Here is a 26133-nt window from a genome sequence, read left to right as displayed (position 1 = left end):
ACACTGAGGAAAGAAATTGAAGAAGACCTCAGAAGATGGAAAGATCTCCCATGCTCATGGATTGGCAGGATTAATATAGTAAAAATGGCCATTTTACCAAAAGCGAGCTACAGATTCAATGCAATCCCCATCAAAATACCAATCCAATTCTTCAAAGAGTTAGACAGAACAATTTGCAAATTCATCTGGAATAACAAAAAACCCAGGATAGCTAAAGCTATCCTCAACAATAAGAGGACTTCAGGGGGAATCACTATCCCTGAACTCAAGCAGTATTACAGAGCAATAGTGATAAAAACTGCATGGTATTGGTACAGAGACAGACAGATAGACCAATGGAATAGAATTGAAGACCCAGAAATGAACCCACACACCTCTGGTCACTTGATTTTTGACAAAGGAGCCAAAACCATCCAATGGAAAAAAGATAGCATTTTCAGCAAATGGTGCTGGTTCAACTGGAGGGCAACATGTAGAAGAATGCAGATCGATCCATGCTTATCACCCTGTACAAAGCTTAAGTCCAAGTGGATCAAGGACCTCCACATCAAACCAGACACACTCAAACTAATAGAAGAAAAACTAGGGAAGCATCTGGAACACATGGGCACTGGAAAAAATTTCCTGAACAAAACACCAATGGCTTATGCTCTAAGATCAAGAATCGACAAATGGGATCTCATAAAACTGCAAAGCTTCTGTAAGGCAAAGGACACTGTGGTTAGGACAAAACGACAACCAACAGATTGGGAAAAGATCTTTACCAATCCTATAACAGATAGAGGCCTTATATCCAAAATATACAAAGAACTCAAGAAGTTAGACCGCAGGGAAACAAATAACCCTATTAAAAAATGGGGTTCAGAGCTGAACAAAGAATTCACAGCTGAGGAATGCCGAATGGCTGAGAAACACCTAAAGAAATGTTCAACATCTTTAGTCATAAGGGAAATGCAAATCAAAACAACCCTGAGATTTCACCTCACACCAGTGAGAATGGCTAAGATCAAAAACTCAGGTGACAGCAGATGCTGGCAAGGATGTGGAGAAAGAGGAACACTCCTCCATTGTTGGTGGGATTGCAGACTGGTAAAACCATTCTGGAAATCAGTCTGGAGGTTCCTCAGAAAATTGGACATTGAACTGCCTGAGGATCCAGCCATACCTCTCTTTGGCATATACCCAAAAGATGCCTCAACATATAAAAGAGACACGTGCTCCACTATGTTCATCGCAGCCTTATTTATAATAGCCAGAAACTGGAAAGAACCCAGATGCCCTTCAACAGAGGAATGGATACAGAAAATGTGGTACATCTACACAATGGAATATTACTCAGCTATCAAAAACAACGAGTTTATGAAATTCGTAGGCAAATGGTTGGAACTGGAAAATATCATCCTGAGTGAACTAACCCACTCACAGAAAGACATACATGGTATGCACTCATTGATAAGTGGCTATTAGCCCAAATGCTTGAATTACCCTAGATGCCTAGAACAAATGAAACTCAAGAGGGATGATCAAAATGTGAATGCTTCACTCCTTCTTTAAATGAGGAAAAAGAATACCCTTGGCAGGGAAGGGAGAGGCAAAGATTAAAACAGAGACTGAAGGAACACCCATTCAGAGCCTGCCCCACAGGTGGCCCATACATATACAGCCACCCAATTAGACAAGATGGATGAAGCAAAGAAGTGCAGACCGACAGGAGCCGGATGTAGATCGCTCCTGAGAGACACAGCCAGAATACAGCAAATACAGAGGCGAATGCCAGCAGCAAACCACTGAACTGAGAATAGGTCCCCCGTTGAAGGAATCAGAGAAAGAACTGGAAGAGCTTGAAGGTGCTCGAGACCCCAAAAGTACAACAATGTCAAGCAACCAGAGCTTCCAGGGACTAAGCCACTACCTAAAGACTATACATGGACTGACCCTGGACTCTGTCCCCATAGGTGGCAATGAATATCCTAGTAAGAGCACCAGTGGAAGGGGAAGCCCTGGGTCCTGCTAAGACTGAACCCCCAGTGAACTAGACTATGTGGGGAGGGTGGCAATGGGGGGAGGTTTGGGAGGGGAACACCCACAAGGAAGGGGAGGGGGGAGGGTGATGTCTGTCCGGAAACCGGGAAAGGGAATAACACTTGAAATGTATATAAGAAATACTAAAGATAATAATAAAAAAAAAAGGCCGAAAAAAAAATCATCAGATCTTACTATAAAAGCCTCTATTCAACAAAACTTGAAAATCTACAGGAAACAGACAATTTCCTAGACAAATACCAGGTACTGAAGTTAAATCAGGAACAGATAAACCAGTTAAACAACCCCATAACTCCTAAGGAAATAGAAGCAGTCATTAAATGTCTCCCAACCAAAAAGAGCCCAGGTCCAGACGGGTTTAGTGCAGAATCCTATCAAACCTTCATAGAAGACATCATACCAATATTATCCAAACTATTCCACAAAATTGAAACAGATGGATCACTACCGAATTCCTTCTATGAAGCCACAATTACTCTTATACCTAAACCACACAAAGACACAACAAAGAAAGAGAACTTCAGACAAATTTCCCTTATGAATATCGATGCAAAAATACTCAATAAAATTCTGGCAAACCGAATCCAAGAGCACATCAAAAATCATCCACCATGATCAAGTAGGCTTCATCCCAGGCATGCAGGGATGGTTTAATATACAGAAAACCATCAACGTGATCCATTATATAAACAAACTGAAAGAACAAAACCACATGATCATTTCATTAGATGCTGAGAAAGCATTTGACAAAATTCAACACCCCTTCATGATAAAAGTCCTGGAAAGAATAGGAATTCAAGGCCCATACCTAAACATAGTAAAAGCCATATACAGCAAACCAGTTGCTAACATTAAACTAAATGGAGAGAAACTTGAAGCAATCCCACTAAAATCAGGGACTAGACAAGGCTGCCCACTCTCTCCCTACTTATTCAATGTAGTTCTTGAAGTTCTAGCCAGAGCAATCAGACAACAAAAGGAGGTCAAGGGGATACAGATCAGAAAAGAAGAAGTCAAAATATCACTATTTGCAGATGATATGATAGTATATTTAAGTGATCCCAAAAATTCCACCAGAGAACTACTAAAGCTGATAAACAACTTCAGCAAAGTGGCTAGGTATAAAATTAACTCAAATAAATCAGTAGCCTTCCTCTACAGAAAAGAGAATCTTGCCGAGAAAGAAATTAGGGAAACGACACCCTTCATAATAGACCCAAATAATATAAAGTACCTCGGTGTGACTTTAACCAAGCATGTAAAAGATTTGTACTATAAGAACTTCAAGACACTGAAGAAAGAAATTGAAGACCTCAGAAGATGGAAAGATCTCCCATGCTCATGGATTGGCAGGATTAATATAGTAAAAATGGCCATTTTACCAAAAGCGAGCTACAGATTCAATGCAATCCCCATCAAAATACCAATCCAATTCTTCAAAGAGTGAGACAGAACAATTTGGAAATTCATCTGGAATAACAAAAAACCCAGGATAGCTAAAGCTATCCTCAACAATAAAAGGACTTCAGGGGGAATCACTATCCCTGAACTCAAGCAGTATTACAGAGCAGTAGTGATAAAAACTGCATGGTATTGGTACAGAGACAGACAGATAGACCAATGGAATAGAATTGAAGACCCAGAAATGAACAAACACACCTATGGTCACTTGATTTTTGACAAAGGAGCCAAAACCATACAATGGAAAAATGATAGCATTTTCAGCAAATGGAGCTGGTTCAACTGGAGGTCAACATGTAGAAGAGTGCAGATCGATCCATGCTTATCACCTTGTACAAAGCTTAAGTCCAATTGGATCAAGGACCTCCACATCAAACCAGATCCACTCAAACTAATAGAAGAAAAACTAGGGAAGCATCTGGAACACATGGGCACTGGAAAAAATTTCCTGAACAAAACACCAATGGCTTATGCTCTAAGATCAAGAATCGTCAAATGGGATCTCATAAAACTGCAAAGCTTCAGTAAGGCAAAGGACACTGTGGTTAGGACAAAACGGCCACTAACAGATTGGGTAAAGATCTTTACCAATCCTACAACAGATAGAGGCCTTATATCCAAAATATAGAAAGAACTCAAGAAGTTAGACCGCAGGGAGACAAATAACCCTATTAAAAAATGGGGTTCAGAGCTAAACAAAGAATTCACAGCTGAGGAATGCTGAATGGCTGAGAAACACCTAAAGAAATGTTCAACATCTTTAGTCATAAGGGAAATGCAAATCAAAACAACCCTGAGATTTCACCTCACACCAGTGAGAATGGCTAAGATCAAAAACTCAGGTGACAGCAAATGCTGGCGAGGATGCGGAGAAAGAGGACCACTCCTCCATTGTTGGTGGGGTTGCAGACTGGTACAACCATTCTGGAAATCAGTCTGGAGGTTCCTCAAAAAATTGGACATTGAACTGCCTGAGGATCCAGCTATACCTCTCTTGGGCATATACCCAAAAGATGCCCCAATATATAAAAAAGACATGTGCTCCACTATGTTCATCGCAGCCTTATTTATAATAGCCAGAACCTGGAAAGAACCCAGATCCCCTTCAATAGAGGAATGGATACAGAAAATGTGGTACATCTACACAATGGAATATTACTCAGCTATCAAAAACAATGACTTTATGAAATTCGTGGGCAAATGGTTGGAACTGGAAAATATCATCCTGAGTGAGCTAACCCAATCAGAGAAAAGACATACATGGTATGCACTCATTGATAAGTGGCTATTAGCCCAAATGCTTGAATTACCCTAGATGCCTAGAACAAATGAAACTCAAGAGGGATGATCAAAATGTGAATGCTTCACTCCTTCTTTAAAAGGGGAACAAGAATACCCTTGGCAGGGAAGAGAGAGGCAAAGATTAAAACAGAGACTGAAGGAACACCCATTCAGATCCTGCCCCACAGGTGGCCCATACATATACAGCCACCCAATTAGACAAGATGGATGAAGCAAAGAAGTGTATACCGACAGGAGCCGGATGTAGATCGCTCCTGAGAGACACAGCCAGAATACAGCAAATACAGAGGCGAATGCCAGCAGCAAACCACTGAACTGAGAATAGGACCCCCGTTGAAGGAATCAGAGAAAGAACTGGAAGAGCTTGAAGGGGCTCGAGACCCCATATGTACAACAATGCCAAGCAACCAGAGCTTCCAGGGACTAAGCCTGGACTAAGCCAGGGACTAAGCCTAAAGACTATACATGGACTGACCCTGGACTCTGACCTCATAGGTAGCAATGAATATCCTAGTAAGAGCACCAGTGGAAGGGGAAGCCCTGGGTCCTGCTAAGACTGAACCCCCAGTGAACTAGACTGTTGGGGGGGAGGGCGGCAATGGGGGGAGGGTTGGGAGGGGAACACCCATAAGGAAGGGGAGGGGGGAGGGGGATGTTTGCCTGGAAACCGGGAAAGGGAATAACACTCGAAATGTATATGAGAAATACTCAAGTTAATAAAAAAAAGATGTTTCTAATTTAATTGAAAACTTTTAATTTCAGTATTTCAGATATTTTAGTATTTTAGTAATTCAAGGCTAACATACTATTTCACTACTTTCTTTACAATTATTGTATTTCTGCTCCATGCTTTTCTTATTTTTTTAATGTAGGTGCTTCATTAACTTTTTTATTTCTTTGTTCAACATTTGAATAAACATTTCATCTTTTCCTTATTAATGATTTTAGTTGTATACCCTTTATCTGTTGAATTTTGGCTTTTGCTTTCCATTTTACATAGTTTTTAAAAAATGGTATCTTTGCATAGTGAATATTTAATACCAAATTGAGAATTATTTTTTCCTCAGAAATGGATGGATTCTTTGTAGAGCAACACAATCTCTGAGGGAAAGTGAGGACAGAACGGCTTCTGATGACAGATGCCTGTCCAGCTGAGATTCTGAAGCCATAGCTGAAGGAAATAATGCAAGGTTTGGACGTCAGAGTCTCCCAGAGAAATACAGTTTCCAGTATTTTCTGAAGTCACCAACACTCTCACCTTTAACCTTTGACATTTTTCATCCTTTCTTCTCACATGAGCTATTTTATTTACTTACTTTAGTTCTACTGTTTAGACTCTGCATGTATCTTGGAGTCTTTGATATATATATATATATATATATATACATGTATAATATGTATATAATATAATAATAAAATATTATATAACCATATTTTCTAAGTATTATATGTATATATTTTATGGATTATGTTATATTATAATTATATATTATCTATATTATAAAAATTATAAGGTAATAAAATAAACACAATATGTAAAATAATATAATACTAATATAATATAACATATTATATTATAATAATATATACATATATACTAGAAAATGAAACTTGTCCTTTGAAATTCCTTTTTGTTTTTAGAATTCTCTTTAGAAATTATTAAAGGATAATATTCATGCAACCATAGTTATTCACAATATTGCTATAGAACTTAACAGTACATAGTCATACAGTGTTAATGTAAAATTATGAATGCACTCAGTTTTCTATATTTATGTGTGTTTCATATGTGATGGTTAACGTGGAGACTACAGTATTTGATGGAAGAGGAGACAGGCTCTATACGTATAGCCTTTCTTTCCCCTATTTTGTCTGTGGGAATTGTACCAATTTATGATAGTCAATTTTGTTTAGAACCCTGCAATCAGGGCTAGTTCTAAGGTACCAACAAAGTAGAAAGAATATTTAGATCGGAAGAAGTTGAATTGGTGGCAAACAGTATATCCATTTTAAAATTACAGCTTGAAAAACTATGAAGGTAAAAATACTAGAAGCACAGGCTTCATGGATGAAGTGGAGTTTCGAACCACGGGCTTCACGAATGGAGCGGAGTTTCTGTATATACTGCATTATAAGGAAAGTATGAAGTGATGCTTGAATTAATGGTGAATACAATTTTGAGGAAAAATTGTATAGACCATTTGTTTTTACTTGACAATAATTTATTAATATTTTAACACCATGCAAACATTGAAACAAGATAATTAATATAAAATAATTAACATTTTTCTTTTAAAAGAATGGTTATTTTTAAAGAGAAAACAAAGTTCTTTTACAATATGTAAACTAGATAAAATTTGGTCAATTTCCCCATGAAAAATCACCTGTACAGCTTTACAAAATATTGATAATAGTTTATATTTTCCTCTAAAGCAGTAGTTTGCAACCTGTAGGTCACCATCCCTTTGGGGGATTCTCATATCAGATACCTTTCATATCAGATATTTACATTATGATTCATAACAGCAAAATTATAATTATAAAGTAGCAACAAAATAGTATAGGGGTCATCACAACATGAGAAACTGTATTAAAGTGTTATAGCATTATGAAGGTTGAGAACCATTGCTCTAAAAAAATTATTAGTCTCTCCCTCCCTTCTTCCTTCCCTCCCTCCCTTCCTCCCTCACTCCCTCCCTTGCTTTTTTCCTTGGTTGGGGATTGACATCAGGACCACACCAAGTGTTTTCATTTCTTATCTGCACCCCAAGTTAAATATTCATATGCACAGTACCTTCTTAACGACTAACGATGTAGAATCATTTAACATTTTATCTTAGTCAATATTGTAAGCACCTTTCAGCTGGGGAATGTTGATGTCAGGAAAAAGCTGAAAATGAACATGAGTTTCTATTACTGGGAAAGACTGCAGCATAGCACTTGGTCATCTCTCTCTCTCTCTCTCTCTCTCTCTCTCTCTCTGAAAAGATGACATGTTAGAACTCCTTTATTTAGCTTAAGTAGAATGAGTGTATTGAATGATTGGTCTGGGGACCACTTTATTGCTGCTGGGAGCCACTTAGGAGGACTCTATTGGCATTTCCATTGGACCCACAGCAAGGCACAAACACAGGCGGCGTAGGGCTGAAAAGGTCACGTCTTTATTTTCTGAAAGCAAGAGCAGAAGTCCTCTGCAGAAAGATCATTACCTGCCACGTCCCTTGTTTTAAACATTCTTAATCAGGTTACTGGCAAGAGCAGTGCTGTTCCCTTTCGTTACCTCACAATGAAGCACTTAAACAGCAGGTCACCTGAGTACAGCACCAGCCAACATTAATAACTTAAAAGTACCGCTGGGATGAGGAACGATTGGCAGAACTGCCAAGCTCCTGGGCTGCTGATCTTGTTTATCTTGTCTGGTTTTTTTTCTTCCTCTTTCAGGTTCATTTCTCTACAGTCTCCTTTCGTTGTTTATATGCTTACCTGTGCTGATTTAAATTGCCTTAGTGGCTGCAGAGTATAATTAGCATATAGAACCGGAAAACTCAACTTTTCAATTTTATTAATGAGCTGGATTTAGTTCCCCTTTATCTCTTAACTGACCCCAAGAGCATTAGCAAAAGGTGTAAAAATATGAATGCAGGTGAAGCAATAAGGAAGAATTATCAGTCACCCTTAATTTAATTGGTGTCACCTTAGCTTTTAGTAGGGTAATAGGATGGGATTGCCACCTGCAATCATTCAAGGCTACTTTGCTCACTAATTAGCTTACTTAAAAAAAAATTAAACAACCTGTCAAAAGTGAGTAAAACAGAATCCAGTGAGAATCATTAAAACAGTATCTGTTATATAACATGGGATGGAATATTGAAGAAGTTGAGGGTTTTGAGAAAACCTAGTCAAATTCTACAAATGAAAAGAACTCACTTGTTTCATGGACTTACTAATTCTCCAGGTACTAGTGGTAATTTTGATGTGTTTGACACTCAAGGTCTGTTAACTAATGTTGTTCATTATTAGACAGTTGCTGTGCAAAATGTCCTGTAGAGAAGGTATTAATAGGTAAGGGAGGTGGTTGATTCTGTTGGGTAAAAGTGCAATTTAGCCATTAGCAGTTGAGTGTGTACTGATTTCTATTATGGCTACTTTAGCATGTAAAGAAACACCAATGGAGTTATATGGGCCTATCAGGAGATATTATGGGATCTAATATAGAACAAACATAAATTCACATAAAATTGAATATGGTGTCATACATTTTAGATACATTTGTTAAGAATTATAAGTAGCTGGTCCTGCTAAGACTGAACCCCCAGTGAACGTGATTGTTGGGGGGAGGGCGGCAATGGGGAGAGGGTGGGGAGGGGAACACCCATATAGAAGGGGATGGGGAGGGGTTAGGGGGATGTTTGCCTGGAAACCGGGAAAGGGAATAACATTTGAAATGTAAATAAGAAATACTCAAGTTAATAAAAAAATAAAAACAAGAATTATAAGTAGCATACAGCAGGAATTTGGGATGCTATTAACAAAGAACCTCTGGGACTCCCTTACTCCTACAGATCTCCCATGTTAATGACACTCTCAGAATGGCCTGCTCAGGGGATATGCTAGCTACTTTTATGTCAGAGTTATTTAGCACAACCCATGGCCTTCACAGTCCCTGAAATTGCTTAGGTATCCTTGCGATTTTGGTTATTACCTGCTGTGTCATATATAGAACCAAACTTACTGTTAACTTTCAATTTCATGAGCACAAAACAAAATTCACCAATGCCCCAGGCACCAATCTAAAGCATGGTCTCCTATACAAGAGACACCTTCTTTTGTCACAGTTAGTTCTATGGAGGGAATGCATCGGTCTGTGGTGATGAATGAATGATAGATGTTATTGGTTTTCACTGAGCAACTTGTAAGACTAAGTCAAACATACTTAAAATTTCAGTAGATTTTTTTTATGACATACTATTCTTTCATTCTTTCTTTCCTAAGGGCACATCTAATTTAATCTAAAGAAAAACAACGTGAAACTCACTGCAAAACAAAGAAAACCACTCCTGTAAAGGGTATGATGGCAGTTATGCTGACTGGAGGGCTAGGAACATGCCATTTAGCTGGAGAAGTTGTCAGTTACTCGCAAGTTAATTTCTTTGAGGATGACTGTCAGAATGAGCGCCCACTTCTCTCTGTGAGTGTTTTACACATCTCAAGGGACATAAGTCTCTGCTTTCCTACACAGGATCCATCCTCTTTCTCAGCCATCTCTTCACAGAGGGATGACTAGAGCAATATCATCTACCTGGATGCAGAGCATGGGGATGTCTGTCGTGTTCACTTTTATCTTTTCACATGTCAAGTGTTCAATCTCTATTGCTACCACAGTTTCTTCCACACCTGCCCAAATCATATTTTTTTTCTTTTTTCTTTTTTTCGGAGCTGGGGACCGAACCCAGGGCCTTGCGCTCGCTAGGCAAGCGCTTACACACACACACACACACACACACACACACACATGCAGATGGTGAGGGGGAGATAGAGAGAGACCTAAAACATGTGAGTTAAAATCTCTGGGTGGAGGGCTATCATTTACATACCTAACTGGCCCATTCTATAGATAGGAATGTTCTATTTCTGTACATTTTCTATTCTGCTTCTTTACTGACTACAACAACTATCCTACTTTAGAATATTCTATAATTTCAAAAGTGAAACTGTGCTGTGATATATCAATAAATGTCAAACTGCTGTCTTATTTTTATTAGGGTTAACATAACCTTAAAATCAATCATTTACGTTGAAAGACAAAGTCATTATTTTGAGATTATATTTTTCAAGAATTTATAAAATAGGTCTGAAGGTTTGAGTCCAGAGAGAAGCAAAATGTCCACAGAGAACTGCTGTTTCTCTTTTATGCATTTAATTTTACCCAGATAGCACTTTGGGGTATCCTCAAATGAAAGGATAGGATTCTGTAAACTCAAGTTGCTCTTGGAAATAATCTATAGAAATAGATGAGGAAATGGGAGCTATATTTCCTATGCTGCATAACTTTTCAGTTATAGTTTGATATAAAAGAAATATTTAAATGCATTCCTGTCTTTAATCTAGAATATTTTTGTCTAAAATTTACAGACTTTTTGCATAAAGCCATATAGCCTGTAAAAAATATTTTTATATACATGGGGCATCAGAGGTCCAGTTGCTTCTGACAAGGGCTATGGCTATCCTATTATTTATATTGGTGTAGACTATCTCTGGGTAATCATTAAAGTGTTGAGTTGGATTGGCAGGGCAGAAATCTAGTTATCTAGATTATCTAGTTATCTAGTAAGTAAAAATGGTAACTAAAGATCTTGGAGAAAACTAAACAGTCCCAGTCTTCTTATTCTTCATACCAACAAGGTGCACATGATCACCTTTCAATCTTTTTGCAGCAACTGAATTCTGGAATTATTCATTCTCCATATACAATGGTTTTAAATAACTGACCACATTTGCTATTGAATGGCATGCACAGATCTATGAATATGACTTAAAATGTACTGCTTTATTTATAATTTTTTTTGAGGTGGCAGCAGTTGAAAATCAGGAGACACAGAAAGAAGTCTTCCCTTGGCTTCCATCATTGAAGAACAGACAATTCTGAAAAATAAAGAATTCCATGAATCAATTCTGGTAATGAGCTTCCCATCTATGATAAAATACTCCAGAATCAGGCTTATTGGAAGACTTATTTTCCTCATAGTTTTGGAGGTTTCAACCCATAGTTCTTGTCCTGGTTATTTTGAGCCTAGCTAGAGAGCTACCCAACACCAGCATGGATATGTGTCGCTTGGCATGGTTGACTAATAGGTTCATGTCATCCCCTGACATGTGTTTAAGGTTTTATACCACGATCACAAAGTGGATTCCAACTATATTAAAAACCATTGTTATTACTAAATGAGTCAAAAGGAGCCACGTTCTAAGATTCTCTGGGACAATGCCTTAGTCTTGAGGTCTTATAATGATCACTTGCACAGTGCAAAAAGCATTTGGCTAGAATCAGAAAAATCTGTATTTGCTATCAAGTCATATTGTAACCCCAGGGAGTTCTTAGCAATGTTTCTGAGTGCCAAATCACATTATCAGACTACATGTTTTCTTAGGTTTCAACTGAATACAAAATTTGCTATATACTCTATAGCCAAGATTTAGTTTATTACTCTGGGAATAGCTTATTTTCAGGTAAGAACTTGGAATAGAAGGCAATTTATAGAAGATCTTATATAACTATAAAAGAGAATTTTATTTCAGCATTACTGTGCTGCAGATTGGAATATATCCTAGGTCATCCCATAATTCCTAAAGCATAATAAAATAATTGAGAGAAATATGATTAGCCAATAGCAAAGACATGGGGCTGTCTCAGAATGTACAGATCTATGGCTAGAACCATGTGGATGCATGCTAGCATTTCTGCATGTATGGCAATATACTTGAAGACAGAAATACATTATTGTAAAAATGATTCACCCAAATCTTTCTGAAAATACAGAAACGTTTGAGGGTGAAGTTTGATCTCATCCTTTAGTATGGTAACACACTGAGCTTACTTCTTAATTTGGAAATGAGAGAAAACTGATTATTTTTTAGCCAATATGAAGGAAGATTGGGAAAGCCATATCTCTCAGATGTTTGAGAACTTAGTAATGCAAATCATATTGCCCCTTTCCTCTTACCAACAACTTAATTTGGGGCAGGATTGATGAACTGGAATGTTTGCTAATCAGATTGAAATACAACTAGGCTGGGGTCCAGCGGAAGTCTGCCAGAGCTTCCTTTCCTAAGACAAGGTCGACAGCTGGTCTCATTTTGGTAATGGTTTTGCCCATTATCTTATCATTTGCTTCATTTTATATGGCCCAAATCTCAAATTACAATTGTTTAGAAGACACTCAAGAGACAAGGTAAAAATAAATAAAGATTCCACGTACAAAATAGAGTTACAAACCTAACAGTACTTGGTAATTAGATTTCCTTGCTTTAAACTTTGGTTCCACTTTTACTTTCTAAAAAAAAGTTAGTAAGGGTATTGTCAATTACGAATTACTGCTGACTCTCCCTTTTAGACGTGGCTAATCATACATTGTTAATGAAACAGAAAAATGACTTTAATTTGACCTTCAAAAGATAAATTCTTGGTCTAGAATGCTTTCTTGTGTCATTGTCTAAAGTTTAAAAACATAGAGGAATCTAATGAAGTGACTGATGATTCAGAACCGTAAGATACACTGAAGAGTTCAAATTTCAATCCTGTAGGTAATAGTCATGTAAAATCATGCTATTGATCAGACTAAGTATAGGACAATTGGGAATAGTGGATCTACAGAAAACTTAGGAAGGCTACACTTTTAAAGGTTTCAACAGACCCAGAACATAGTGAGACATAGCGTTTGGCATGGGAACACATAAAAGTTCATGGATTGTTGCAATGCCTACCTAGAGTATGCAATGTTATCTCTAATTCATATGTGGTAAGTTTCAATTTAGGAGAGTTAAGATAATTTACAAAACCTGAAAAGCAAGGAAATAACAAAGTTCCTGCTCTTTGCTTTATATTTGCTGAGTCACCTTTCCATATTTCAAGCTGAACGTGAGCAGCATAGTGCTTTCTTCAAAGGAAAATTATAAGACGAGAAAATGAATTATTCTAAAAAGGTTTTGTAAAGTCATTATTTTTACTTGCATATTTGATGACTAGGAAACCACGACGAAGACTCTACTGTGTAAGCATTCACGTAGATTATTGGCTTATTTTTGCAGTGTGCATTCATAAAAAAATTAATAGAAAGAATTGAATCATATCGCCACAGGCATTTAGTCCCGGAATCTGCAGTTGACACATGAGAGACTGAGGAAAGCAGGTGGTACAGCAAAGCTCTATGTTTTACTGCTAGCAATTATTTATTTTGATTTTAAACAAGGGGTAGGTCAAATAGATCATGCCTAAAGTGTAAGTCTATCCAAACTTTTCAGGAAGCAGAGATCAGTTTCATAAGGTGCCCCAGGCTATTCCATCTAGTTGAAACTTTTTAATAGTTAACTGTAGCTCACTAGGGATTGTGAACATAGTATACTGCCTATGGACATTTCACTAGATTTCCTTTTCAATTGTCTCTCTTCCCTTCTTCTCCCTCTATTTCTTTCTTTTCTTTTCTTCCTTTATTCCTGGCCTCATTATATAAGAATTGAGTTTTTCTTGTTTATATGAATTAAAGATCACCAAGAAACATTAAGCCAATAAACTAGAGAAGGCTATCAGCGTCAGAGGAAAAAATGCTATGTAGTGGTTATCAAGCTTTTCTGTGTCAAAACTTCTGACACACTGTAAAAAATTTGAGAAGTCTAAAGCACTTTTTTTAAAAAAATTGGGATATAAAGAAATAAATATGTCTCATATATATTCTATTATTAAAATTTGAAACTAGAGCTTTCCCTCCTTTTCTGGCTGGAACTATGGAGGCTGGGCCAGAGAAGACAAAGAAGGTTGCCATTGTGCCAGAAACCCTTAAGAAAAAGTGAAGGAATGTCGCCAAGTTGAAGGTGAAGTTCCTGAGGAAGAAGTTTGCCCTGAAGACACTGCTAAAGGCAAGGAAAAAGCTCATCTATGAGAAGGCAAAGCACTCTCACAGGAGTACAAGCATGTACTGAACTGAGATTCAGGTGGCTAGGATGGCAAGAAAAGCTGGAAACTCCTATGTGTCTACAGAACCAAAACTGGCCTTTGTCATCAGAATACAAAGTATCAATGGAGTAAGCCCAAAGGTGCACAAGGAATTGCCGCACCTTTGTCTTCAACAGATCTTCAATGGCACATTTGTCAAGTTCAACAAGGCTTCAAATAACACGCTGAGGACTGTGGAACCATACATCGTATGGGGGTGCCCCAACCTGAAGTCAGTAAATGAGCTCATCTACAAGAGAGTCTATGGCAAAATCAATAAAAAGCAGATTGCCTTGACAGATAATTCTTTGATTGCACTATTTCTTGGTAAATTTGGCGTCATCTGCCTGGAGGATCTAATTCATGAGATCTGTACAGTTGGGAAATGCTGCAAGGAAGCAAGTAACTTCCTGGGGCCCTTCAAATTGTCTTGCCCATGAGGTGGAATGAAGAAAAAGTCAACTCACTTTGTAGAAGGTGGAGATGTTGGCAACAGGGAAGACCAGATAAGCAGGCTTACTAGACAGATGAAGTAAGGTGTCTCCCATGGTATTTTTGTCAAGGAAACAGAAACTAAACAGAGACACACAGTGAAACTAGCAGAAGTTAGGAACTAAATAGATTTAACAGATATCTATAGAACATTTTGTCCTGAAACAAGAGAATATACCTTCTTCTCAGCACCTCATGGTACCTTCTCCAAACTTGACCATATACTTGATCACACAACAGGCCTCAACGTATACAAGAAGATTAAAATAATACTGTGTATCCTATCAGATCACCACGTACTAAGGACTAAGGCTGGTCTTCAATAAAACAGAAACAACAGAAAGCCTACATGCACATGGAAGCTGAACAACACTCTACTCAATGATAACTTGGTCAAGAAAGAAATGAAGAAATTAAATACATTTTAGAATGTAATGAAAACGAAGGCACTACATACCAAAACATATGGGATACAATAAAAGCAGAGCTAAGAGGAAAACTGATAGCTCCGAGTGCCTCCAAAAAGAAACTGGAGAGAATGTACTAACAGTTTGACAAGACACCTAAAAGCTCTAGAACAAAAAGATGCAAATACACCCAAGAGAAGTGGATAAAAAAGGAAATAATCAAATTCAGAGCTGAAATCAACCAAGTAGCAACAAAAGGAACTGTACAAAGAATCAACAAACCAGGGGCTGGTACTTTGAGACAAACAACAAGATAGATAAGCCCTTAGCCAGACTAACTAGAGGGTACAGAGAGAGTATTCAAATTAACAAAATCAGAAATGAAAAGGAAACATAACAACAGAAAATGAGGAAATTCAAAAAATCATCAGATCCTATTTCAAAAGCCTATACTTAAAAAACTAGAAAATCTGGATGAAATGGACAATTTTCTAGACAGGTTTCAGGTACCAAAGTTAAATCACAATCAGATAAGCCATTTAAACAGTGCCATAACTCCTAAAGAAATAGAAGCAGTCATTAAAATTCTACCAAAAAAAGCCCAGGACCAGAAGGGTTTAGTACAGAATTCTATCAGACCTTCAAAAAATAGCTAATACCAATACTCTTCAAACTATTCCATGAAATCGAAAAAAAAAAAGAACACTACCCAATTTGTTCTTCCAATTAAGCTATTACCTAAACCACACAAAGGCCCAACAAAGAAATGGAACTTCAGACCTAACTTCCCGTATGAATACTGATGCCAAATGCTCAATACTCAATAAAACTCTTGCAAACCAAATCCAAGAACACAGCAAACAGACCATTCACAACTACCAAGTAGGCTTCATCCCCACGGGTGCAGAGATGGTACAATATATGGAAATACATCATAATCTACTATATAAACTCAAGGAAAAAAACCACATGATCATCTCATAAGATGCTGAGAAAGCATTTGACAAAATTAAAAACCCCTTCATGTTAAAAGTCTTGGAAAGACCAGGAATTCAAGGCCCATACCTAAACATAGTAAAAGCCATATACAGCAAACCAATAGCCAACATCAAACTAAATGGAGAGAAACTTGAAGCAATCTCATTAAAATCAGGGACTAGACCCCGGCCCGCAGCAGCTCTCTGCCCCCAGACCCGGTGAGAGAGAGACCCAACCGCCTGGTCAGGTGGGCACTCCTGAGGCTGCAGAGCGGAAGAGACCACCAACACTGCTCACCCTTGCCCACATCCCTGGCCCAAGAGGAAACTGTATAAGGCCTCTGGGCTCCCGTGGGGGAGGGCCCAGGAGCGGCAGGACCCCTGCCTGAGACACCGCCTGAACCTGAAAGAAACAGACCGGATAAACAGTTCTCTGCACCCAAATCCCGTGGGAGGGAGAGCTAAACCTTCAGAGAGGCAGACAAGCCTGGGAAACCAGAAGAGACTGCTCCCTGCACACACATCTCGGACGCCAGAGGAAAAAGCCAAAGACCATCTGGAACCGTGGTGCACTGAAGCTCCCGGAAGGGGCGGCACAGGTCTTCCTGGTTGCTGCCTCTGCAGAGAGCCCGTGGGCAGCACCCCACAGGCGAACTTGAGCCTCAGGACCACAGATAAGACCAAATTTTCTGCTGCAAGAAAGCTGCCTGGTGAACTCAAGACACAGGCCCACAGGAACAACTGAAGACCTGTAGAGAGGAAAAACTACACGCCCGAAAGCAGAACACTGTCCCCATAACTGACTGAAAGAGAGGAAAACAGGTCTACAGCACTCCTGACACACAGGCTTATAGGATAGTCTAGCCACTGTCAGAAATAGCAGAACAAAGTAACACTAGAGATAATCTGATGGCGAGAGGCAAGCGCAGGAACCCAAGCAACAGAAACCAAGACTACATGGCATCATCGGAGCCCAATTCTCCCATCAAAACAAACATGGAATATCCAAACACACCAGAAAAGCAAGATCTAGTTCCAAAATCATTTTTGATCATGATGCTGGAGGACTTCAAGAAAGACATGAAGAACTCCCTTAGAGAACAAGTAGAAGCCTACAGAGAGGAATCGCAAAAATGCCTGAAAGAATCGCAAAAATCCCTGAAAGAATTCGAGGAAAACATAAATAAACAAGTAGAAGCCCATAGAGAGGAGACACAAAAATCCCTGAAAGAATTCCAGGAAAACACAATCAAACAGTTGAAGGAATTAAAAATGGAAATAGAAGCAATCAAGAAAGAACACATGGAAACAACCCTGGATATAGAAAACCAAAAGAAGAGACAAGGAGCTGTAGATACAAGCTTCACCAACAGAATACAAGAGATGGAAGAGAGAATCTCAGGAGCAGAAGATTCCATAGAAATCATTGACTCAACTGTCAAAGATAATGTAAAGCGGAAAAAGCTACTGGTCCAAAACATACAGGAAATCCAGGACTCAATGAGAAGATCAAACCTAAGGATAATAGGTATAGAAGAGAGTGAAGACTCCCAGCCCAAAGGACCAGTAAATATCTTCAACAAAATCATAGAAGTAAACTTCCCTAACCTAAAAAAAGAGATTCCCATAGACATACAAGAAGCCTACAGAACTCCAAATAGATTGGACCAGAAAAGAAACACCTCCCGTCACATAATTGTCAAAACACCAAACGCACAAAATAAAGAAAGAATATTAAAAGCAGTAAGGGAAAAAGGTCAAGTAACATATAAAGGCAGACCTATCAGAATCACACCAGACTTCTCGCCAGAAACTATGAAGGCCAGAAGATCCTGGACTGATGTCATACAGACCCTAAGAGAACACAAATGCCAGCCCAGGTTACTGTATCCAGCAAAACTCTCAATTAACATTGATGGAGAAACCAAGATATTCCATGACAAAACCAAATTTACACAATATCTTTCTACAAATCCAGCACTACAAAGGATAATAAATGGTAAAGCCCAACATAAGGAGGCAAGCTATACCCTAGAAGAAGCAAGAAACTAATCGTCTTGGCAACAAAACAAAGAGAATGAAAGCACACAAACATAACCTCACATCCAAATATGAATATAACGGGAAGCAATAATCACTATTCCTTAATATCTCTCAACATCAATGGCCTCAACTCCCCAATAAAAAGACATAGATTAACAAACTGGATACGCAACGAGGACCCTGCATTCTCCTGCCTACAGGAAACACACCTCAGACACAAAGACAGACACTACCTCAGAGTGAAAGGCTGGAAAACAACTTTCCAAGCAAATGGTCAGAAGAAGCAAGCTGGAGTAGCCATTCTAATATCAAATAAAATCAATTTCCAACTAAAAGTCATCAAAAAAGATAAGGAAGGACACTTCATATTCATCAAAGGAAAAATCCACCAAGATGAACTCTCAATCCTAAATATCTATGCCCCAAATACAAGGGCACCTACATACGTAAAAGAAACCTTACTAAAGCTCAAAACACACATTGCACCTCACACAATAATAGTGGGAGATTTCAACACCCCACTCTCATCAATGGACAGATCATAGAAACAGAAATTAAACAGTGATGTCGACAGACTAAGAGAAGTCATGAGCCAAATGGTCTTAACGGATATTTATAGAACATTCTATCCTAAAGCAAAAGGATATACCTTCTTCTCAGCTCCTCACGGTACTTTCTCCAAAATTGACCATATAATTGGTCAAAAAACGGGCCTCAACAGGTACAGAAAGATAGAAATAATCCTATGCGTGCTATCGGACCACCACGGCCTAAAACTGGTCTTCAATAACAATAAGGGAAGAATGCCCACATATACGTGGAAATTGAACAATGCTCTACTCAATGATAACCTGGTCAAGGAAGAAATAAAGAAAGAAATTAAAAACTTTTTAGAATTTAATGAAAATGAAGGTACAACATACCCAAACTTATGGGACACAATGAAAGCTGTGCTAAGAGGAAAACTCATAGCGCTGAGTGCCTGCAGAAAGAAAAAGGAAAGAGCATATGTCAGCAGCTTGACAGCATACCTAAAAGCTCTAGAACAAAAAGAAGCAAATACACCCAGGAGGAGTAGAAGGCAGGAAATAATCAAACTCAGAGCTGAAATCAACCAAGTAGAAACAAAAAGGACCATAGAAAGAATCAACAGAACCAAAAGTTGGTTCTTTGAGAAAATCAACAAGATAGATAAACCCTTAGCCAGACTAACGAGAGGACACAGAGAGTGCGTCCAAATTAACAAAATCAGAAATGAAAAGGGAGACATAACTACAGATTCAGAGGAAATTCAAAAAATCATCAGATCTTACTATAAAAACCTATATTCAACAAAACTTGAAAATCTTCAGGAAATGGACAATTTCCTAGACAGATACCAGGTATCGAAGTTAAATCAGGAACAGATAAACCAGTTAAACAACCCCATAACTCCTAAGGAAATAGAAGCAGTCATTAAAGGTCTCCCAACCAAAAAGAGACCAGGTCCAGACGGGTTCAGTGCAGACTTCTATCAGACCTTCATAGAAGACCTCATACCAATATTATCCAAACTATTCCACAAAATTGAAACAGATGGAGCCCTACCGAATTCCTTCTACGAAGCCACAATTACTCTTATACCTAAACCACACAAAGACACAACAAAGAAAGAGAACTTCAGACCAATTTCCCTTATGAATATCGACGCAAAAATACTCAATAAAATTCTGGCAAACCGAATTCAAGAGCACATCAAAACAATCATCCACCATGATCACGTAGGCTTCATCCCAGGCATGCAGGGATGGTTTAATATATGGAAAACCATCAACGTGATCCATTATATAAACAAAGTGAAAGAACAGAACCACATGATCATTTCATTAGATGCTGAGAAAGCATTTGACAAAATTCAACACCCCTTCATGATAAAAGTTCTGGAAAGAATAGGAATTCAAGGCCCATACCTAAACATAGTAAAAGCCATATAGAGCAAACCAGTTGCTAACATTAAACTAAATGGAGAGAAACTTGAAGCAATCCCACCAAAATCAGGGACTAGACAAGGCTGCCCACTCTCTCCCTACTTATTCAATATAGTTCTTGAAGTTCTAGCCAGAGCAATCAGACAACAAAAGGAGGTCAAGAGGATACAGATCGGAAAAGAAGAAGTCAAAATATCACTATTTGCAGATGACATGATAGTATATTTAAGTGATCCCAAAAGTTCCACCAGAGAACTACTAAAGCTGATAAACAACTTCAGCAAAGTGGCTGGGTATAAAATTAACTCAAATAAATCAGTAGCCTTCCTCTACACAATAGAGAAACAAGCTGAGAAAGAAATTAGGGAAACGACACCCTTCATAATAGACCCAAATATTATAAAGTACCTCGGTGTGACTTTAACCACGCAAGTAAAAGATCTGTACAATAAGAACTTCAAGACTCTGAAGAAAGAAATTGAAGAAGACCTCAGAAGATGGAAAGATCTCCCATGCTCATGGATTGGCAGGATTAATATAGTAAAAATGGCCATTTTACCAAAAGCGAGCTACAGATTCAATGCAATCCCCATCAAAATACCAATCCAATTCTTCAAAGAGTTAGACAGAACAATTTGCAAATTCAACTGGAATAACAAAATAACCAGGGTAGCTAAAACTATCCTCAACAATAAAAGGCCTTCCGGGGGAATCACTATCCCTGAACTCAAGCAGTATTACAGAGCAGTACTGATAAAAACTGCATGGTATTGGTACAGAGACAGACAGATAGACCAATGGAACAGAATTGAAGACCCAGAAATGAACCCACACACCTATGGGCACTTGATTTTTGACAAAGGAGCCAAAAACCATCAAATGGAAAAAAGATAGCATTTTCAGCAAATGGTACTCGGTCAACTGGAGGTCAACATGTAGAAGAATGCAGATCGATCCATGCTTATCACCCTGTACAAAGCTTAAGTCCAAGTGGATCAAGGACCTCCACATCAAACCAGATACACTCAAACTAATAGAAGAAAAACTAGGGCAGCATCTGGAACACATGGGCACTGGAAAAAATTTCCTGAACAAAACACCAATAGCTTATGCTCTAAGATCAAAAAATCGACAAATGGGATCTCATAAAACTGCAAAACTTCTGTAAGGCAAAGGACACTGTGGGTAGGACAAAACGGCAACCAACAGATTGGGAAAAGATCTTTATCAATCCTACAACAGATAGAGGCCTTACATCCAAAATATACAAAGAACTCAAGAAGTTAGACCGCAGGGAGACAAATAACCCTATTAAAAATGGGGTTCAAGCAGCAAACCACTGAACTGAGAATAGGTCCCCCGTTGAAGGAATCAGAGAAAGAACTGGAAGAGCTTGAAGGGGCTCGAGACCCCATATGTACAACAATACCAAGCAACCAGAGCTTCCAGGGACTAAGCCACTACCTAAAGACTATACATGGACTGACCCTGGACTCTGACCTCATAGGTAGCAATGAATATCCTAGTAAGAGCACCAGTGGAAGGGGAAGCCCTGGGTCCTGCTAAGACTGAACCCCCAGTGAACTAGACTATGGGGGGAGGGCGGCAATGGGGGGATGGTTGGGAGGGGAACACCCATAAGGAAGGGGAGGGGGGAGGGGGATGTTTGCCCGGAAACCGGGAAAGGGAATAACACTTGAAATGTATATAAGAAATACTCAAGTTAATAAAAAAAAAACACACACACAAAAAAATCAGGGACTAGACAAGGCTGCCCACTCTCTCCCTGTCTATTCAATATACTAATTGAAGTCCTAGCCAGAGCAATCAGACAATAAAAGGAGGTCAAGGGGATACAGATCGGAAAAGAAGAGGTCAGAATATCACTATTTGCAGATGATATGATAGTATATTTAAGTGATCCCAAAAGTTCCACCAGAGAACTACTAAAGGTGATAAACACCTTCAGCAAAGTGGCTGGCTATAAAATTAACTCAAACAAATCAGTAGTCTTCCTCTACTCAAAGGATAAAGAGGCTGAGATAGAAATAGGGAAATCACCCTTCACAAGGTCACAAATAATATAAAAGCTTGATGTGACTCTAACCAAGCAAGTGAAAGATCTGTATGACAAGAACTTCAAGTCTCTGAAGAAAGAAATTGAAGATCTCAGAAGATGGAAAGACTTCCCATGCTCATGGATTGGCAGGCAGGATTATTATAGTAAAATTGGCCATCTTGTTGAAAGCAATCTACAAATTCAATGCAATCCCCATCAAAATTCCTACTTAATTCTTCTTAGAGTTAGAAAGAACAATTTTCAAATTCATTTGGAATAACAAAAAACCCAGAATAGTGAAAATTATTCTCAACATTATAAGAACTACTGGGGGAATCACCATCCCTTACCTCAAGTTGTATTACAGAACAATTCTGATAAAAAGTATATGGTATTGGTACAGAGACAGCCAGGTAGATCAATGGAATAGAATTGAAGACCCAGAAATGAACCCACACACTTATGGTCACTTGATCTTTGACAAAGGAGCTAAAAACATCTGATGTGAAAACCCCAACCATTTTCAACAAATGGTGCTGGTTCAAGTGGCAGTCAGCATGTAGAAGAATGCAAATTAATCCATTCTTATATCCGTGTACAAAGCTCAAATCCAACTGGATAAAGAACTTCCACATAAAACCAGATACACTCAAACTAATAGAAGAGAAATTGGGGAAGAGCCTTGGTCACATAGGCACAGGGGAATATTTCCTAAACAGAACACCAATGGCTTATGCTCTTAAGATCTAGAATCGACACATGGAACCTCATAAAATTGCAAAGTTCCTGTAAGGTAAAGGACACTGTCAATAGGACAAAACAGCAACCAACATACTGGGAAAAGATCTTTACCAATCCTATATTCAATAGAGGGCTAATATCTAATATATACAAATAGCTCAACAATTTGGATTCCAGAGAACCCAATAATTCTATTAAAAATGGGATATAGTACTAAACAAAGAATTCTTTTTTTTTTATTAACTTGAGTATTTCTTATATACATTTCGAGTGTTATTTCCTTTCCCGGTTTCCGGGCAAACATCCCCCTCCCTCCTCCCCTTCCTTATGGGTGTTCCCCTCCCAAACCTCCCCCCATTACTACCCTCCCCCCAACAATCACGTTCACTGGGGGTTCAGTCTTAGCAGGACCAAGGGCTTCCCCTTCCACTGGTGCTCTTACTAGGATATTCATTGCTACCTATGAGGTCAGAGTCCAGGGTCAGTCCATGTATAGTCTTTAGGTAGTGGCTTAGTCCCTGGAAGCTCTGGTTGCTTGGCATTGTTGTACATATGGGATCTCGAGCCCCTTCAAGCTCTTCCAGTTCTTTCTCTGATTCCTTCAACGGGGGACCTATTCTCAATTCAGTGGTTTGCTGCTGGCATTCGCCTCTGTGTTTGCTGTATTCTGGCTGTGTCTCTCAGGAGCGATCTACATCCGGCTCCTGTCGGCCTGCACTTCTTTGCTTCATCCATCTTGTCTAATTGGATGGCTGTATATGTATGGGCCACATGTGGGGCAGGATCTGAATGGGTGTTCCTTCTGTGTCTGTTTTAATCTTTGCCTCTCTATTCCCTGCCAAGGGTATTCTTGTTCCCCTTTTAGAGAAGGAGTGAAGCATTCACATTTTGATCATCTGTCTTGAGTTTCATTTGTTCTAGGCATCTAGGGTAATTCAAGCATTTGGGCTAATAGCCATTTATCAATGAGTGCATACCATGCGTGTTTTTCTGTGATTGGGTTACCTCACTCAAGATGATATTTTCCAGTTCCAACCATTTGCCTACGAATATCATAAAGGCATTGTTTTTGACAGCTGAGTAATATTCCATTGTGTAGATGTAACACATTTTCTGTATCCATTCCTCTGTTGAAGGCATCTGGGTTCTTTCCAGCTTCTGGCTATTATAAATAAGACTGCTATGGACATAGTGGAGCACGTGTCTTTTTTATATATTGGGTCATCTTTTGGGTATATGCCCAAGAGTGGTATAGCCGGATCCTCAGGCAGTTCAATGTCCAATTTTCTGAGGAACCTCCAGATTGATTTCCAGAATGGTTGTACCAGTCTGCAAACCCACCAACAATGGAGGAGTGTTCCTCTTTCTCCGCATCCTCGCCAGCATTTGCTGTCACCTGAGTTTTTGATCTTAGCCATTCTCACTGGTGTGAGGTGAAATCTCAGGGTTATTTTGATTTGCATTTCCCTTATGACTAAAGATGTTGAACATTTCTTTAGGTGTTTCTCAGCCATTCAGCATTCCTCAGCTGTGAATTCTTTGTTTAGCTCTGAACCCCATTTTTTTTTATTAACTTGAATATTTCTTATATACATTTCAAGTATTATTCCCTTTCCCGGTTTCCGGGCAAACATCCCCCTCCCCCCTCCCCTTCCTTATGGGTGTTCCCCTCCCAACCATCCCCCCATTGCCGCCCTCCCCCCATAGTCTAGTTCACTGGGGGTTCAGTCTTAGCAGGACCCAGGGCTTCCCCTTCCACTGGTGCTCTTACTAGGATATTCATTGCTACCTATGGGGTCAGAGTCCAGGGTCAGTCCATGTATAGTCTTTAGGTAGTGGCTTAGTCCCTGGAAGCTCTGGTTGCTTGGTATTGTTGTACATATGGGGTCTCGAGCCCCTTCAAGCTCTTCCAGTTCTTTCTCTGATTTCTTCAACGGGGGACCTATTCTCAGTTCAGTGGTTTGCTGCTTGAACCCCATTTTTAATAGGGTTATTTGTCTCCCTGCGGTCTAACTTCTTGAGTTCTTTGTATATTTTGGATGTAAGGCCTCTATCTGTTGTAGGATTGATAAAGATCTTTTCCCAATCTGTTGGTTGCCGTTTTGTCCTACCCACAGTGTCCTTTGCCTTACAGAAGTTTTGCAGTTTTATGAGATCCCATTTGTCGATTTTTTGATCTTAGAGCATAAGCTATTGGTGTTTTGTTCAGGAAATTTTTTCCAGTGCCCATGTGTTCCAGATGCTGCCCTAGTTTTTCTTCTATTAGTTTGAGTGTATCTGGTTTGATGTGGAGGTCCTTGATCCACTTGGACTTAAGCTTTGTACAGGGTGATAAGCATGGATCGATCTGCATTCTTCTACATGTTGACCTCCAGTTGACCGAGTACCATTTGCTGAAAATGCTATCTTTTTTCCATTTGATGGTTTTTGGCTCCTTTGTCAAAAATCAAGTGCCCATAGGTGTGTGGGTTCATTTCTGGGTCTTCAATTCTGTTCCATTGATCTATCTGTCTGTCTCTGTACCAATACCATGCAGTTTTTATCAGTACTGCTCTGTAATACTGCTTGAGTTCAGGGATAGTGATTCCCCCGGAAGGCCTTTTATTGTTGAGGATAGTTTTAGCTACCCTGGTTATTTTGTTATTCCAGTTGAATTTGCAAATTGTTCTGTCTAACTCTTTGAAGAATTGGATTGGTATTTTGATGGGGATTGCATTGAATCTGTAGCTCGCTTTTGGTAAAATGGCCATTTTTACTATATTAATCCTGCCAATCCATGAGCATGGGAGATCTTTCCATCTTCTGAGGTCTTCTTCAATTTCTTTCTTCAGAGTCTTGAAGTTCTTATTGTACAGATCTTTTACTTGCGTGGTTAAAGTCACACCGAGGTACTTTATAATATTTGGGTGTATTATGAAGGGTGTCGTTTCCCTAA

The 26133-nt window shown here is 38.9% G+C and overlaps 1 protein-coding gene and 1 pseudogene; one reads left to right on the top strand and one right to left on the bottom strand.

The window, feature by feature from the left end:
- Erich1 (glutamate-rich 1) overlaps positions 1–26133 on the bottom strand; it is a gene marked incomplete at its 5' end in the record, with an annotated part of 52793804 nt that overhangs the window by 24991734 nt on the left and 27775937 nt on the right.
- Positions 14305–15048, top strand: LOC103693965 (60S ribosomal protein L7 pseudogene; annotated as a pseudogene).

Source organism: Rattus norvegicus, chromosome 16, assembly GCF_021556685.1.
Source record: "Rattus norvegicus strain SHRSP/BbbUtx chromosome 16, alternate assembly SHRSP_T2T, whole genome shotgun sequence".
In the NCBI taxonomy this organism is placed as follows: Eukaryota; Metazoa; Chordata; class Mammalia; order Rodentia; family Muridae; genus Rattus; species Rattus norvegicus.
This window is presented reverse-complemented; position numbering and strand designations above follow the sequence as displayed.